We start from the raw sequence: 15,691 nt of genomic DNA on the forward strand, positions 1-15,691 counted from the left end.
CTCTCTCTCTATTTAGTACATAAAATAGAAAAAAAATCTTAGATTTACAATCTCATCTTTACATTGGTGAGGATACTTTGAAGTCATGGTGGGGGTCGGGGGAAGGAGCAGAGAAAGACAGAAACAGAAAGAGGAAGACAGATGGAGAGAGAAATTGCATTCCACCGGCAACACTCAGAACCACTCATCCATGGATCGTAAACCATGGAAAAACTTCCCTGAAACTGTCCAGCCTTAAATAATGTTCTGGGCACTCTTAATTCAATTCCCTTACCTAAATTCATTATGAAATTAGGTAACAACATGAAATAACATATAAAGCAGAGGTTTTGGAGTCAATGAGACCTGGATATGAAGCACAGTTATGCCGACTGTTGGTTCTGTGGCCGTGGGGGTTGTCGAAGCTTTCTGTACAATGGGAATAAAAATACCGACCTTATGATGCCATTCTATTAATTGAATGAGATAAGACCTGTGAAAGTATGAAGTGCATATATTTAATTGGCTGCTCAACCCACGTTAATTCTCTGCATGGTGGCTTTGTTTTAATATGGTCACATGCTGTGGCGCCAGCTCACAGTAAATTTCTCTGGGCACTTTGGTAATTGCCATAGTCCTTGAAATGGTGTCCAGAACAGATCCATCTCACCATGAATTTTATGGTTTAACAATCAGTGTTTAATAAAGTTCAATTTGACAGTGTAAGAGGCTAGGAGGTAAAGGTGTTATATTTGTAAATGCAGGCAAAGCATGCATCTGTTCATTTAGAGTATTCATACAGTAACTCCTGAAAGGGCTCTCCAGGAGTTACTGACTTTTACGGTAGTCCTGTGAAGTTGGTATCCTTAGTTCCATGTTACAAAACGAAAAACTCAGGCCAGGTGTGATGGCTCACGCCTGTAATCCAAGCACTTTGGAGGCCAAGGCGGGTGGATCACCTGAGGTCGGGAGCTCAAGACCAGCCTGACCAACAAGGCAAAACCCCATCTTAAAAAAAAAAAAGGCCAGGCGCGGTGGTTTACGCCTGTAATCCCAGCACCTTGGGAGGCCGAGACGGGTGGATCACGAGGTCAAGAGATCGAGACCATTCTGGTCAACATGGTGAAACCCCGTCTCTACTAAAAATACAAAAAAATTAGCTGGGCATGGTGGCGTGTGCCTGTAGTCCCAGCTGCTCAGGAGGCTGAGGCAGGAGAATTGCCTGAACCCAGGAGGCGGAGGTTGCTGTGAGCCGAGATCGCTCCATTGCACTCCAGCCTGGGTAACAAGAGCGAAACTCCGTCTCAAAAAAAAAAAAAGAAAAAGAAAAAGAAAAAAAAGAAGAACTCAGGCTGGGAGAGTAAAGTCTCTAAAGTGATTCTGCAAGTAAGTGGCAGAGCTAAGATTACAGTTTTTTTTTTTTTTTGAAATGTAGTTTCCTTCTTGTCGCCCAGGCTGGAGTGCAGTGGCACGATCTTGGCTCACTGCAACCTCCACCTCCTGGGTTCAAGCAATTCTCCCACTTCAGTCTCCTGCACAACATTTTACTTTTCAAAAATTTGTTTCAAGGCCAGGGGCGATGGCTCATGCCTATAATCCTAGCACTTTGGGTGGCTGAGGCAGGCACAATGCCTGAGCTCAGAAGTTTGAGACCAGTTTGGGCAACATGGCAAAACCCCATCTCTACAAAAAATACACAAAATTAGTTGTGGCCTGGTGGCTTGCGTCTGCAGTCCCAGCTACTTGAGGGGCTGAGGGAGGAGGATAGACTGAGCCGGAGAGGTAAAGGCTGCAGTGCAGTGAGCTGAGATTGTGTCACTGCACTGCCTGGGTGACAGAGTGAGACCCTGACTCTAAAAAAAAATTGTTTTGTAGAGCGTAGAGTGGTAGATACTAGAGGTGGGGAAGGGTGTAAGGGGGATGGGGAATGTGAGAGTTTGGTTGGTTCATGAGTACACACAGCTGGAAGGAATAAGATCTAATGTTTGATAGCAGAATGGTGTATTGTTAACAACAATGTATTTGATATTTGAAAATAGCTATGAGAGGACTCAAAATGTTCCCAACATGTAGAAATGATGAATATACCAGGTGATGGATATCTTAAATACTATGACTTGATCATTACACATCCTGTGCATGTAACAAAATATTACATGTACCTTATATATACAAATATGTGTCAGTAAAATAATTTGCTTTGTTTTGTTTGAGAGGTGATTTTACTGTTCATTACCGTAGGGGTTGAAAACATATCTTTCTCACATATTGCTAGATTCATGGCTGAGATCCTCATAATGAAAGACATTGAGAAAATAAAAACATACAAATTTATTTTATATTTAATTTTTTTTTTAAGAGGCAGGATCTCTGGGCATGGTAGCTCACACCTGTAATCCCAGCACTTTGGGAAGCTGGGGTGGGTGGATCACTTGAGGTCAGGAATACAAGACCAGCCTGGCCAAAATGGTGAAACCCTGCCTCTACTAAAAATACAAAAATTAGCCAGGTATGGTGGGGTGCATCTGTAGTCCCAGCTAGTCAGGAGGTTGAGGCAGGAGAAAGGCTTAAACTCAGGAGGTGGAGGTTGCAGTGAGCCGAGATTGCGCCACTGCACACCAGCCTGGGTGACAGAGTGAGACCCTGTCTCAAAAAAAAGAAAAGAAAAAAAATAGAGACAGGGTCTCATTTTGTCACCCAGGCTGGAGTGCAGTTGTGAGCTCATAGCTCGCTAGAGCCTTGAATGTCTGTGCTCAAGCAATCCTCCCACCTCACCCTCCCAAATAGCTAAGACCACAGGCATGCACCACCAAGCCTGGCTAATTTTTAAAATTTTTTTGTAGCAGCTGGGGGGCGGGCATCTTGCCATGTTGCCCAGGCTGGTCTTGAACTCCTGGCCTCAAGCGATTCTCCTGCCTCAGCCTCCCAGAGTGCTGGGATTATGGGCATAGGTCACTGTGCCCGGCCCCACAGATTATCATACATGTTTTATGAGACGCAGTTGCTTTTAGAAATGAAAGCCCAAAGATTCAGGGAATCCTGTGTATTTCTCTGCTTAGGTTTGATGAAACTGGTTGTGGAAAAATGTGATTGGATGATGCGGGTATAATCTAATCGTGACAAACTGGGGCGTCTCGCAGATCCTGTTCGTTTGGATTCTTCTCCGGGCTCCTGTGTTGATAAGGAAGCTCCTTTCCTCCAGGTGTAGGGAGAGCACCTCTGGAATGAAGGTCTTAGGATCTGCTTGGTGGGGAGGGGAAGGGGAAAGAGAGAGTGACCTTTCTGCCTCTGCTGTGCCAAGGTGCCATATTTTGTGGTAATGTGTCCTGAACCCCGTCATCACCAAGGAGAAGTGGGACAATATGTATGCCAGAATCTTACGAGTTTCTTCCTTCTTAAACCATGGCGGTTTTCAATCTGTAGTCATTAAAAACCTTCCTAGTACTCTCTTTCACTTCACCAAACCTCCAACCTTCAGCTCCTCTGACTTCTTTTTTTTTTTGAGATAGGGTCTCCCTCTGTCACCCATGCAGGAGCGCAGTGGCACAGCCACAGCTCACTGTAGCCTCTGACTTCCTGGGCTCAAGTGGTCCTCCTGCCTGAGCTTTCCAAGTAGTGGGATGACAGGTGCACACCACCATGCCTGGTTATTTTTTTCTATTTTTTTTTGTCTTTTTGTTTTTTTTTCCTTTTTGTGGAGAACGGGGTCTCTCTATATTGCCCAGGCAGGTCTCAAACTCCTGGGCTCGAGCTATCCTCCCGCCTCCGCCTCCCTAAGAGCTGGGATTACAGGCGTGAGCCACAGCACCCGGCCTTTTTTCTCTTTTTTGTAGAGACAGGAGTCTTACTGTGTTGCCCAGCCTGATCTCGAATTCCTGGGCTCAAGTGATCCTCCCACCTCAGCCTTCTGAAGTGCTGGGATTACATGTGTGAGCCACTACGCCTGACCAGAACACAGTATTTGTTATTAGCAAAGTAATGCTTAATCATAGCCAGGTGTGGTGGCAGGTGGCTGTAATCCCAGCTACTCGGGAGGGTGAGGCAGGAGAATTGCTTGAACCTGGGAGGCGGAGGTTGCAGTCAGCCAAGACCACACCACTGAACTCCAGCCTGGGCAACAAGCGTGAAACTCCATCTCAAAAAAGAAACGAAAACAAAAAATTAAAGAAAGTAATTCAGAAGAGGAAACTGGACATTTTCTCTTGCTACAAAAAGCTTGGATCTAAGTGTCTGAAATGACAACTATTCATCATGTAGCCCTCCCTGAAGTCTAGCTGTATGTGTCTTAAATTTGTGCTGAGGAAAGGACGTGGAAGAGTTAAATAGAGACACCATTTTTACTCTGTTTTGGAGGTTTTCCTCTTTGTTTAACATCAAAGTAGTCTGCAGTCCCTTTTGCCAGTTTATACATATTGTTGTACTCCAAGAAGGGCTGGAGGTGCTGAGCGGGCTGCTTGATTAGCTGTGACTCCCTTCCAGGCTGGCTTAAGAGACCAAATGGATTCTACCCCTTTAAGGTTTTAATGATAAGGAGGGGAATAAGAGGCTCTCTCCCTTTTCGAATGGGACTTTGTCGAGGCCCCGATAATAAATCATTTGTTCCCTCTAAATGCACTCTGGCATTCACACAGGCACACACTCAGATGGTTCCCACTTGAAATTGCTCATCAAGTGCAAATAGCTCCCAGCCCGGATGGCTGAGCTGCTCTCCAGCCTCCTCTCTCTGGAGTAAGAAGGTTTCAGCTTGTGACCGGCCCTGGGGACTCACGGGTGTACAAAGCCTGTGGCGCAGGAAACAAAGTCAGCAGCTCACTTTATCCTCACCCAACCCTTCCCGTCTCCCTCCCCCTAAATACTGAATCTCAGGAGAGAAGAAAAACATCCACATAAAGGATTCAGAAGCTCAGTTTGCTTTCCCACTCAGTCTGTCATCCCTGGAGTTGCCTTGGATTCACCCTGAAGCCTTCCCTCTCCCAGGGAAAGTCACTTTACATGGCAGCTCAGCAGGTTTGTCCAGCTACATAGGCTCCAGAAAACAAGAAGCAGGACTGCGGCCAGGCGCTGTGGCTCACACCTGTAAACCCAGCACTTTGGGAGGCCGAGGTGGGTGGCTCACCTGAGGTCGGGAGTGCAAGACCAGCCTGGCCATCATGGTGAAAACCTATCTTAATTAAAAAAAAAAAAAAAAAAAAGCAGCAGCAGGACTGGAGAGCTGGAGGTGATTGCACGCCCTGTCCTGAATCTTCCGGTTCCCCCTCCCTCCACCTGGCCAGTGCAAAGCCGTGGGTGCCATGTGGGTTCCCCTTGGCCTGCCGCCCTGCCCTTCTGCTTTCCCACTTTGCCAGCCGGAGTCATTTTGAACACACCAAGTGTGCCTCTCCATACAGGTGTGCAGCTGGGATAACCAATGATTAATGCATGTGTCTGGCAGGGGCTTTAGGGTAATTTGATTTGCTTGATATCTAGAGTGATCACCCCTCTTTCCATCCTCCCCCTCTTTCTTTTCCTGAGTTTGTGGCAGTGTTTACCTTAGCTGGCGTTTTAAGTTGATGAATGACACTTGTTTCTGGTGTTCGTTTCCGCCCAAGTTTTAATTAAATTTTGCAAGAGGCTTCTGCAATTATGGTTCTAGGTCTCTTTCTCCCTCATCTTACCTCTGAAAAGTTATTGTGTGCTCAGAACTTTTCCCAGTTTTCCCGTCTCTCCTCCTCACTATCAAACCCCAGTGCTGATGGGCCAGCAGGAGGCCCCAATCACTGCAGCCATTACTCCTGGGTTTTATGGCCCGTGATGGCAAAGCCACATCCTGCCCCTGACAGAATCCATTAGGCTGGGGAGGGAACAGCCTCCCAGAAAGCGGAGCTTTTCTGCTGGAGGAGAGCTGTGTTATGACCTAGCTATAGGGACATTTGCAAAAGAACCCCTCTAAGTAGATTCTATAGGCACTCTCAAGGGGCTCTGTTTCTATAAGGGAAGAGGTGGAAGCTGTATTTGCTTGCTTTTTCTTTCTTGCCTGCTTGCTTTTCTCTTTCTTGCCTTGTTGCTTTGAGAGGAGAAAGCAGCCTATGCGTGTTCCAACTGAAAGAATGCCCACACCGCTGAGACAGCAAGAGCAATGGATTGAGGCACTAGGAAATAGATGAACTAAACCAACCCTGGGTTACAATCTGCCTGCAGAGTTGAGATAAAATTGGAGCAAGTGTATCTGGTTCAATTTATGGTGGGAACACAGTTAGGTCCAAGAAGTAAATGGAGCGTGCTTCTGAGGTTGCAAAAGTTGAATTGCCTAGGTTTCTCCAAGTGTATTACCCACCTCCTTTTGCTCTGGTTTGCTTAATGTACTTTTAGAAAATTCATAAGAAAGATATTCTGTATTTAAAAAGGAGAAAAATGTTTTATTCTTAAACATTTCAAGGCTGGGCACAGTGACTTATACCTGTAATCCCAGGAGACCAAGGCAGGTAGATCACTTGAGGCCAGGAGTTCGAGACCAGCCTGGCCAACATGGTAAAACCCTGTCTCTACTAAAAATACAAAAATTAGCTGAGTGTGGTGGTGTGTGCCCGTAGTCCCAGCTACTTGGGAGGCTGAGACATGGGAATCGCTTGAACCCCAGAGGCAGAGTTTGCAGTGAGCTGACATTGTATCACTGGACTTCAGAGCAAGACTCTGTCTCAAAACAAACAACTCAGTTCCTAGTGGGTAAAGGAATGACCTAGAAATGTTTTTATGGTTTCACCATAGATTGACTAAGACACTGCTGGATATTGTCAGGATACAAGTGACCTGAGATGTAGTTCTTGCTGCCCTGATACAGCTTCAAAACTCTGCTGGGGACAAGACTAACACATTTAAATAGCTGAATAGAGGCAACCTGGTGTTAAGGAAAGAGACTAGAGTAGAAATGGGTTTGTGGCTTCTATTCCTTCCTCTGCCATTAATGAGTGCTGGGACCTTGGGCAAGTGATCGCTCAGGCCAGCTTTCCTCGCTTCAAATTAAGGGTGTTGAACAAAATAATCTCTTAGAGTTCCTTAGAGCTTTAATCTGCAGAATCTAATTAACAGCATAGGTAGATCTGTTGTATAACCAAGCAATAAAGGGACCGGTGCGGAGAATGAATGCTGTGAGACAGGGTTCAGAAAGGACATGCATCCCTGTGAATGGGAATGGCTTCACGGAGGAGCACGGAGCAGCATGGAGGAGCATGGAGGAGCATGGAGGAGCACGGAGCAGCATGGAGCAGCATGGAGGAGCTAGGGCTCAGGTTGGACTTTGAAATGTGAACAAGAGATCCAGTAAAGAGTAATTGCAAGGTATCTTTGGAGAATGGGCAACTGGGCAAACCGTTGGAGCAGTTTGTAGAGGGGCCAGAGAGGGGGAAGTTAGCAAGTTAGACTGAGGCCTGATTGGAGGGGTCTTGAATTCTGTCCTGGGGAGTTAGAACTTGAGCTGCTTTCTTGTCTCTAGGAATTGGTTAATTCTGGAGGGAGTAGTCCTTTCAGAGTCTGCAAGGCCCCAGATGTCAAAGCATCAAGATACAGAAAGTAAAATACACAGTACAATCGTATCTCTGATCCCACATTGCCAGAAACTTGCTACTCCCTCATCAAGAATGGCTCACGCCTGTAGCCATTCCAGCACTTTGGGAGGCCAAGGCAGGTGGATTGCCTGAGGTCAGGAGTTCAAGATCAGCCTGGCCAACATGGTGAAACCCCATCTCTACTAAAAATACAAAAAATTAGCTAGGTGATGGGTACTTGTAATCCCAGCTACTTGGGAGGCTGAGGCAGGAGAATTGCTTGAACTCAGGAGGTGGAAGTTGCAGTGAGCCGAGATCCTGCCACTGCACTCCAGCCTGGGTGACAGAGAGAGACTCCAACTCAAAAAAAAAAAAAAAAAGAGTTGAAGTTTATTTCCTCTTGCTGTGAACTTGGGAGGACATTTGTGACTGCCTTGATGAATAGATTGTAGAGGAAGTAACACCAGGTGGCTTCTGAGGCTAGGTCATAAAAGGTGATATGGCTTGTACTTGGCTCTTCTTCTGTTCAGACATTTGCCCTTGGAGCTCAGCCATCATGTCATGAGGGAGCCCAGCATACACAAAGAGGCTGTGTGTCTGTGTTTTCAGCCCCAGCTAAGGTCTCAACTGATAGTCTGCATCAAGCACCAGGCGTGTGAGTGAATATGGCTTCAGACTCATCCCCCAGCCTTTGAGCCACTTGGGCTGATACCATCTAGAGAAAAAAAAAAAAAGTCATTCTCACAGAGGCTGCCCAAACTGTTGATTCTTGAGCAAAATAAATGGTATTGTTTTAAGCCACTACTCTGGGGGTGGTTTGTTACTCAGCAGTGGATAACCAGGACACAGTATGATAAGATGATGCTGATGGCAAGTTGGAGGCCTGGGGGTGGGTGGAGGAGAAGCATGGGATGTTTTGGGTACATGCGGGAAAGCGGGGGATAGTGATATGTTTGGAGACAGGTTGGAAAAGCTATCCCAGATGTAATAAAACCCCCCATTTTTTTTTGAGATGGGAGTCTCAATCTTTTGCCCAGGCTAGAGTGCAATGGTGGGGTCTCGGCTCACTGCAACCTCTACCCACCAGGTTCAAGCGACTATCCTGCCTCAGCCTCCCAAGTAGCTGGAATTATAGGCATGTGCCACCACGCCCGGCTAATTTTAGTATTTTTCAGTAGAGATGGGGTTTTATCATTTGGCCAGGCTGGTCTGAATTCCTGATCTTGCGATCTGCCTGCCTCAACCTCCCAAAGTGCTGGGATTACAGGCGTGAGCCACTGTACCTGGCCAAAAGCCCGATTTTGAAAGCTTACTTGTGCCCATGTGGCATTGTGAGCACTCTGTGTGTATTAACTCATTGAATTCTCATAATGATCCTACAGTGCATGCTATTCCTACTTAAGATGAGGAGACGAAGCTCGGAGGTGCTTAGAAACACAGAGTATTGAACTATAGTCAGGCAGCCTGACTTCCAAGCTTATGCTTTTAACTGTTAAATTTTGCTGGTTTATTAATTCTTTATCACATAAATAACAGGGACCATTCATTTGCCCATTCATCAAACATTTATTGAGTGCCTATTTGGTGCTGAGCAATGATGAGTGGGCTGAATTTGAAGAATGAGGAAGGTCTAGAAGGTATATATGAGAATGATAATGTTCTGAGAAAAGACAGAAAAACACAAGAGACCTGGCACATTTTATTTTAATCATATTCTTCTTTTTTTTGACACAAGGTCTTTCTCTGTCAGCCAGGCTGGAGTGCAATGGCACGATCCCAGCTCACTGCAGTCTTGACTTGAACCCCTAATTCCCAAGTAGCTGGGACTGCAGGAACGTACCACCACACCTGACAAATTTTCGTATTTTCTGTAGAGATGGAGTTTTGCCATGTTGCCCAGACTGGTCTTAAACTTCTGGGCTTGGGTGATCTGCCCGCCTCAGCCTCCCAAAGTGCTAGGATTGCAGACTTGACCCACCACATCCAGTCACTTGTTTTATTTCTAAATAATGGTAGAGTAGCAGGAAATTGTAAAAAATATATATACAGGGAGGTGCTAGGCACCCATCAGCCCTCCTCTCCCAATGTGGCTTTTCGCATAACTATGTTACAGTATCAATACCATGAAATTGACATTGGTAACCACCATTGCAGTCAAGGTGCAGAACTGTTGGTTGCCACATGCCTGGCACATTGAGTGTGACTGTAGCATGGAGTTGGTGAAGTAATGATGAACTTGCGGGAGAAACAAACTGGATAGCTCTTTTTTCTTAGAGATGAAGTCTTGCTCTGTCACCCAGGCTGGAGTGCAGTGGCACGATCTCCGCTCACTGCAACCTCTGCCTCCTGGGTTCAAGCAATTCTCCTGCCTCAGCCTCCCAAGTAGCTGGAACTACAGGCGGACGCCAGCACGCCTAGCTTTTTTTTTTTTGTATTTTAGCTGAGACAGTGTTTCACCATGTTGCTCAGGCTGATCTAGAACTCCTGAGCTCACACAAACTGCCCACCTCAGCCTCCCAAAATGCTGGGATTACAGGCGTGAGCCACTGTGCCCAGCTGGTAGTGCTTTTTTACATTAGGGGCCTTGCATTTTTTTTTTTTTTTTTTTAAGATATGGTCTTGTTTTGTTCCCCAGGTCAGTGGCGTGATCACGGCTCACTGTAGCCTCCAACTCCTGGGCTCAAGCAATCCTCCCGCCTTGGCCTCCCAACATGTTGTTGGTATTACAGGCATGAACCACCAAACTCTGCCAGAGGGCTTGAATTTTGTATTTTGTATTAAAGGGTTTAAACCAGTCTTGTCCAATCCATGGCTCACAGGCCACATGTGGCCCAGGATGGCTTTGAATGCTGCTCAAGACAAATTCATAAATTTTCTTAAAACATTATGAGATTTTGTTGCGATTTTTGTTAAGCTCGTGTGCTATCATTAGTGTATTTTATGTGTGGCCTAAGACAGTTCTTCCAGTGTGGCCCAGGGAAACCAAGAGATTGGACACCTCTGTATTTAAACAGTGATAAGGGTTAAAATGGAAATATCTTTAGAGAGAGGCAGGAGAGTACCTTACATCCACCTGGAGCCTTAAATGACTTCTGTCAGAGTCTCTCCTAAGAGTTTGGCCGGGCGTGATGGCTTACACCTATAATCCCAAGGGAGGTCGAGGTGGGTGGATCACTTGAAGTCAAGAGTTCAAGACCAGCCTTGCCAACATGGCAAAAGTCTGTCTCTATTACAAATACAAAAATTAGTTGGGCTTGATGGTGCATGCTGTAATTCCAGCTACTCGGGAGGCTGAGGCAGGGGAATCGCTTGAACCCAGCGGGTGGAGGTTGCTTCGAGCCGAGAACTCACTATTGCACTCCAGCCTGGGGGATAGAGTGAGACTCTGTCTCTAAAGAAAGAAATGAATAAAAATAGAAGCTTTCCTAAGAGTAGCAGCTGAGAGGAAAGAGAGTGGATAGTGGGTGTCTGTATAGGGACATGGTGCAAAGGTGATGTCCACTCTGACTTATGGCTGGCTCTTTGCCAATCTCCCCCTGTCCCTGTGCTCAATGCCTCTCTGGAGCTGTCCTCTGATCACTAACTTGCTGGCTTTGTCAATTCCTTCACTCCACAACCCTCTGGCCCATCTGACACCACGAACAACTGAAAATGATTATTGTGTTTTGGATTTTTACATAAATATGGAATGAAATATGGAGACCTTTACAGTTTGTCTAATTTTCTTCCTGTCACCAAAGCAAAGTGTTATGAACAGTAAGTCACTTTGCAGTTGCTGCAGCTGCTACTGAATATAGATTGGAAAAATGATTTGCTTGAGCAAAGTAGTGATCAGATAAATCCCATAAACTGGTCTCTTAAAAAACTGTGTTTGTGTCCACACGTGGTGGTTCATGCCTGTAACTGCAGCACTCTGGGAAGCTTAGGTGGGAAAATCGCTTGAGGCCAGGAGTTCAAGACCAGCCTGGGCAACATGATGAGGCCCCCCCCACCCCCCGCCATTGCTACCAAAAAAACAAAAAAGATTAAAAATTAAAAATTAGCCAGGTGTGGTAGTGCATGCCTGTGATCCTAGCTATCTGGGAGGGTGAGGTGGGAGGATTGCTAGAGCACAGACATTCGAGATTACAGTGAGCTATGATCACACCACTGCACTTGAGGCCAGGATTTCGAGACCAGCCTGAGCAGCATGGCAAGACCACGTCTCTACCAAAATCAGTAAATATATATGTTAGAGAAAGAGGGCTGCTGCCTTGTTCTCTGAGGTGGTGAGACCAGGAGACTATGGCTTCATTTAGGAGAAGTTTGTCAGCTTCTATTCACCAACTTAAGAGAACTCTTGGGGAGGCCAGGTATGGTGGCTCACGCCTATAATCCCAGCATTTTGGGAGGCCAACGCGGGCAGATCACGAGGTCAAGAGTTCAAGACCAGCCTGTGTCTTGAACTTTTAAGAGGATGTGTCTTAAGTTCATCCTCTTAAAAATGCCTACCGAGTTCAGGTGATAATCTTGCCTCGGCCTCCCTAGTAGCTGGGACTACAGCTTGTATTTTTAATCTCTACTAAAAATACAAAGATTAGCCAGATGTGGTGGCATATACTTGTAGTCCCAGCTACTTGAGAGGCCGAGGCAGAATTGCTTGAACCTGGGAGGTGGTGATCACAGTGAGAAAAGACCGTGCCATTGCACTCTAGCCTGGATAAAAGAGTGAGACTCCACCTCAAAAAAAAAAAAAAAAAAAAAAGAAAAGGCTGGGCAAGGTGGCTCATGCTTGTAATCCCAGCACTTTGGGAGGCCGAGGCAGGCAGATCGCAAGGTCAGGAGTTTGAGAACAGCCTCACCAATATGGTGAAACCCTATCTCTACTAAAAATACAAAAAAATTAGCCAGATGTGGTGGCAGGCGCCTGTAGTCTCAGCTACTCGGGAGGCTGAGGCAGGAGAATTGCTTGGAGAATCACTGGAACCTGGGAAGCAGAGGTTGCAGTGAGCTGAGATCGCGCCTCTGCATCCCAGCCTGGGCGACAGAGCGAGACTTGTCTCAAAATAAATAAATACATACATACATAAAGAGAAAAAGAGAACCGTTGGAATAATAAGAATTTTGAAGGTGTTTGATTCTTTAGCATCGATAAAACCCCTCCCCTTTTCATGATCTCACTTAATCCTCGCAAACAGCACTGTGGGGAGCAGGGTACAGTAGGGTTATGTTATCTCCAGTTAATAAATAAAGAGAACGGGAGATAACCTTCAACTGTACAGCTGATAAGATGAGGGCATGTTTGCAACTTCAGAAGCCCATGCTTTTTGGGTGAATATATGTGGTCCAACTAAATTTTAGGCGAGTGTCACTACTTTGAACAAAAGCAAGGGAGGCTGGGCTTGGTGGCTAACACCTGTAATATCAGTACTTTGGGAGGCCCAGGCGGGAGGATTGTCTGAGCCCAGGAGTTTGAGACCAGCCTGGGCAACAAAGTGAGACCTCATCTCTACAAAACAATGCAACAATTAACCAGGTGTGGTGGTGCATGCTTGTGGTCTCAGCTATTTGGGAGGATGAGGCAGGAGGATGGCTTGAGCCCAGGAGGTGGAGGCTGCAGTGAGCCATGTTTGCACCACTGTACTCCAGCCTGGGTGACAAAGTAAGATCCTGTCTCCAAAAAAAAAAAAAAGCAGGGAAAGACAGTTGTGTTCATTTTGTGTCAGGTCAGGGTGGGGTGGCTTATATTTGTTATCTAATTTAAGCAAGACTTAACAACACCAGAACCCAAAACAAACAAGAAAAGCATTCTCCAGGGCTGGCTTTTAACAGAACACTAAATGAGCATAGTTGGTTCTGGCGGCCTAGGGTTCCCCTTGCCTAAATCTTCCTCCTCCCTCTGGGCTGTCTCCCTCTTGTTCCCGGGAGGTAGATGCTCCATTCTTTAATTGTTTTTTTTTGAGATGGAGTCTCGCTCTGTCACCCAGGCTGGAGTGTAGTGGTGTTATTTAGGCTCACTGCAACCTCCATCCCCTGGGTTCAAGCAATTCTCCTGCGTCAGCCTCCCGAGTAACTGGGATTACAGACAAGTACCACCATGCCTGGCTAATTTTTGTAGTTTTATTAGAGATGGGGGTTTCACCATGTTGGCCAGGCTGGTCTTGAACTCCTAATCTCAAGTGATCCACCAGCCTTGGCCTCCCAAAGTGCTGAGATTACAGGTGTGAGCCACCGCACTCGGTCTTCCACTAGTATTTCCACTCGGTCTTCCATCTGGTATTTCTAAGAAGGCTCATTCTTGTCCTCCAGTCTCTACCCACAAGTCTGTCTTTACTTGGTGACAGCACTGTCTTGTCACCAATGAGGTGCCAAGGCCCCTGGATGTCCGCACTTTGCAGCTGTCTGTGGAGGGGGTGGAGGCAGGCCTCTTCCACACTATCCTGCTGTAGGTGCCCAGTCTGGGTAGCTAGTGCCCCTGTGTTTCTTAGAATTTCATCAAAAGGCTGAGTGCGGTGGCTCACGCCTGAGATCCCAGCACTTTAAGAGGCCGAGGTGGGCGGACCACAAGGTCAGGAGTTTGAGACCAGCATGGCCAACATAGTAAAACCCCACCTCTACCAAAAATACAAAAATTAGCTGGGCGTGGTGGCAGGTGCCTATAATCCCAGCTACTCAGGAGGCTGAGGCAGAAGAATCGCTTGAACCTGGGAGGCGGAGGTTGCAGTGAGCCAAGATTGCATCATTGCACTCCAGCCGGGGCAACAGAGTGAGATTCCATCTCAAAAAAAAAAAAAAAAAAAAAAGGATTTCGGCAAAAAAACATTTCTTGGCTTCTTACAGAACTCCTGGTCTCCTTACGACACAGTTCTAAGTTCCAAGTTCTTGTGAGGATAGACTCAAGATACAAAATATGCTTGGCATACTCACTTGTGAGTGACCACAGGTGCTCGTGGGAGTTGAACCCACCTGCCTCTGTCGACAGTCATGGGTCAAGCTCAAAGTCTTGGCTGCTTCTCTGCTCAAGGTGGGTTCTTTCACTGTAACAACCCATGAGGGGAGTGTCCGTTATTTATCACCCCCTTCCGCTTCTCTACTAAAATGTGAGTGACTGATAAAAATAAGGAAGCAGCTGTTGATTATCGACATTATGTCAGCCACTGTGCTGGAGGTTCAACGTGTGTTATCTCCTTTCAAGCACAGGACGACTCTGACACAGCACAATTTAAGTGCGTGCTCCTATTATCTCAAAATAATAAAAGCTATTTGCAACAAACCAACAGCCAATATCATACTGAATAGCCAACAACTGGAAGCTTTCCCTTTGAAATCCGGCACTAGACAAGGATGCCCTCTCTCACCACTCCTATTCAATATAGTACTGGAAGTTCTAGCCAGAGCGATCAGGCAAGAAAATGAAATAAAGGGTATTCAAATAGGAAAGGAGGAAGCCAAATTGTCTCTATTTGCAGATGACATGATTGTATGTTTAAAAGACCCCATCTTCTCAGCCCAAAATCTCCTGAAACTGATAAGCAACTTGAGCAAAGTCTCAGGATACTAAATCAATGTGCAAAAATCACAAGCATTCCTAATCACCAATAACAGACTTAAAGAGAGCCAAATCAAGAACGAACTGCCATTCACAATTGCTACAAAGTGCTGAGCTATGAGCTCCGTTGTTCCATTCAGAGCTGCTGAGCAGGTTCCTTTAAGTCTGCTGCAGCAGAACTCATAAACGCCATTTTGTTCCCCAGGTGCTTTGTCCTGGGGAGTTAGGGCTTTATTTATAAGCTTCTGTCACGCTGCTGCCCTTCTTCAGGGCTGCCCTGCCCAGTGAGGAGGCTGCCTAGTCACGGTGTGCCTGCAGAGGCTTTGCTGAGCTGCTGTGGGCTCCACCGAGCTGCCCTGTGAACTTCCCTGCAGTCCCGTTTATGAGGGTGTAGTTAGAACTGCCTTGGCAATGGCGGCCCACCTCTATAATGGCGGGCTGCCTCCGAAACAGCCGGCTGCCTCAGCAATGGCGGCCCACCTCTATAATGGCGGGCTGCCTCCCCTCGGTAGGGGTGGACTGCCTTAGTAATGGCGGACCCGCTCCCCCACAGAGCTGGACCTTCCCGGGTTCAGCTGTGCTTGCTATGAAACTCTCCATCCAGGGCGTTTCAGATTGCTGTTTTTTGTGGGGGTGGGACCGGCCGAGCCTGATCCCCCGGCTC

At 46.5% G+C, this 15,691-nt stretch overlaps 1 long non-coding RNA gene across 1 annotated transcript; it reads right to left on the bottom strand.

Annotated features, from left to right (window-relative positions):
• Window positions 1–6,899: 6,899 nt before the first annotated feature.
• On the bottom strand, window positions 6,900–15,649 carry LOC118152666 (uncharacterized). Its single transcript, XR_004741398.3, has 3 exons — window positions 15,451–15,649; window positions 14,406–14,515; window positions 6,900–8,214 (listed from the first exon to the last, which is right to left on the bottom strand). It is a non-coding gene; the product is annotated as an uncharacterized LOC118152666 (long non-coding RNA).
• Window positions 15,650–15,691: the final 42 nt, after the last annotated feature.

This window comes from Callithrix jacchus, chromosome 4 (assembly GCF_049354715.1).
Source record: "Callithrix jacchus isolate 240 chromosome 4, calJac240_pri, whole genome shotgun sequence".
NCBI classification, from domain to species: domain Eukaryota; kingdom Metazoa; phylum Chordata; class Mammalia; order Primates; family Cebidae; genus Callithrix; species Callithrix jacchus.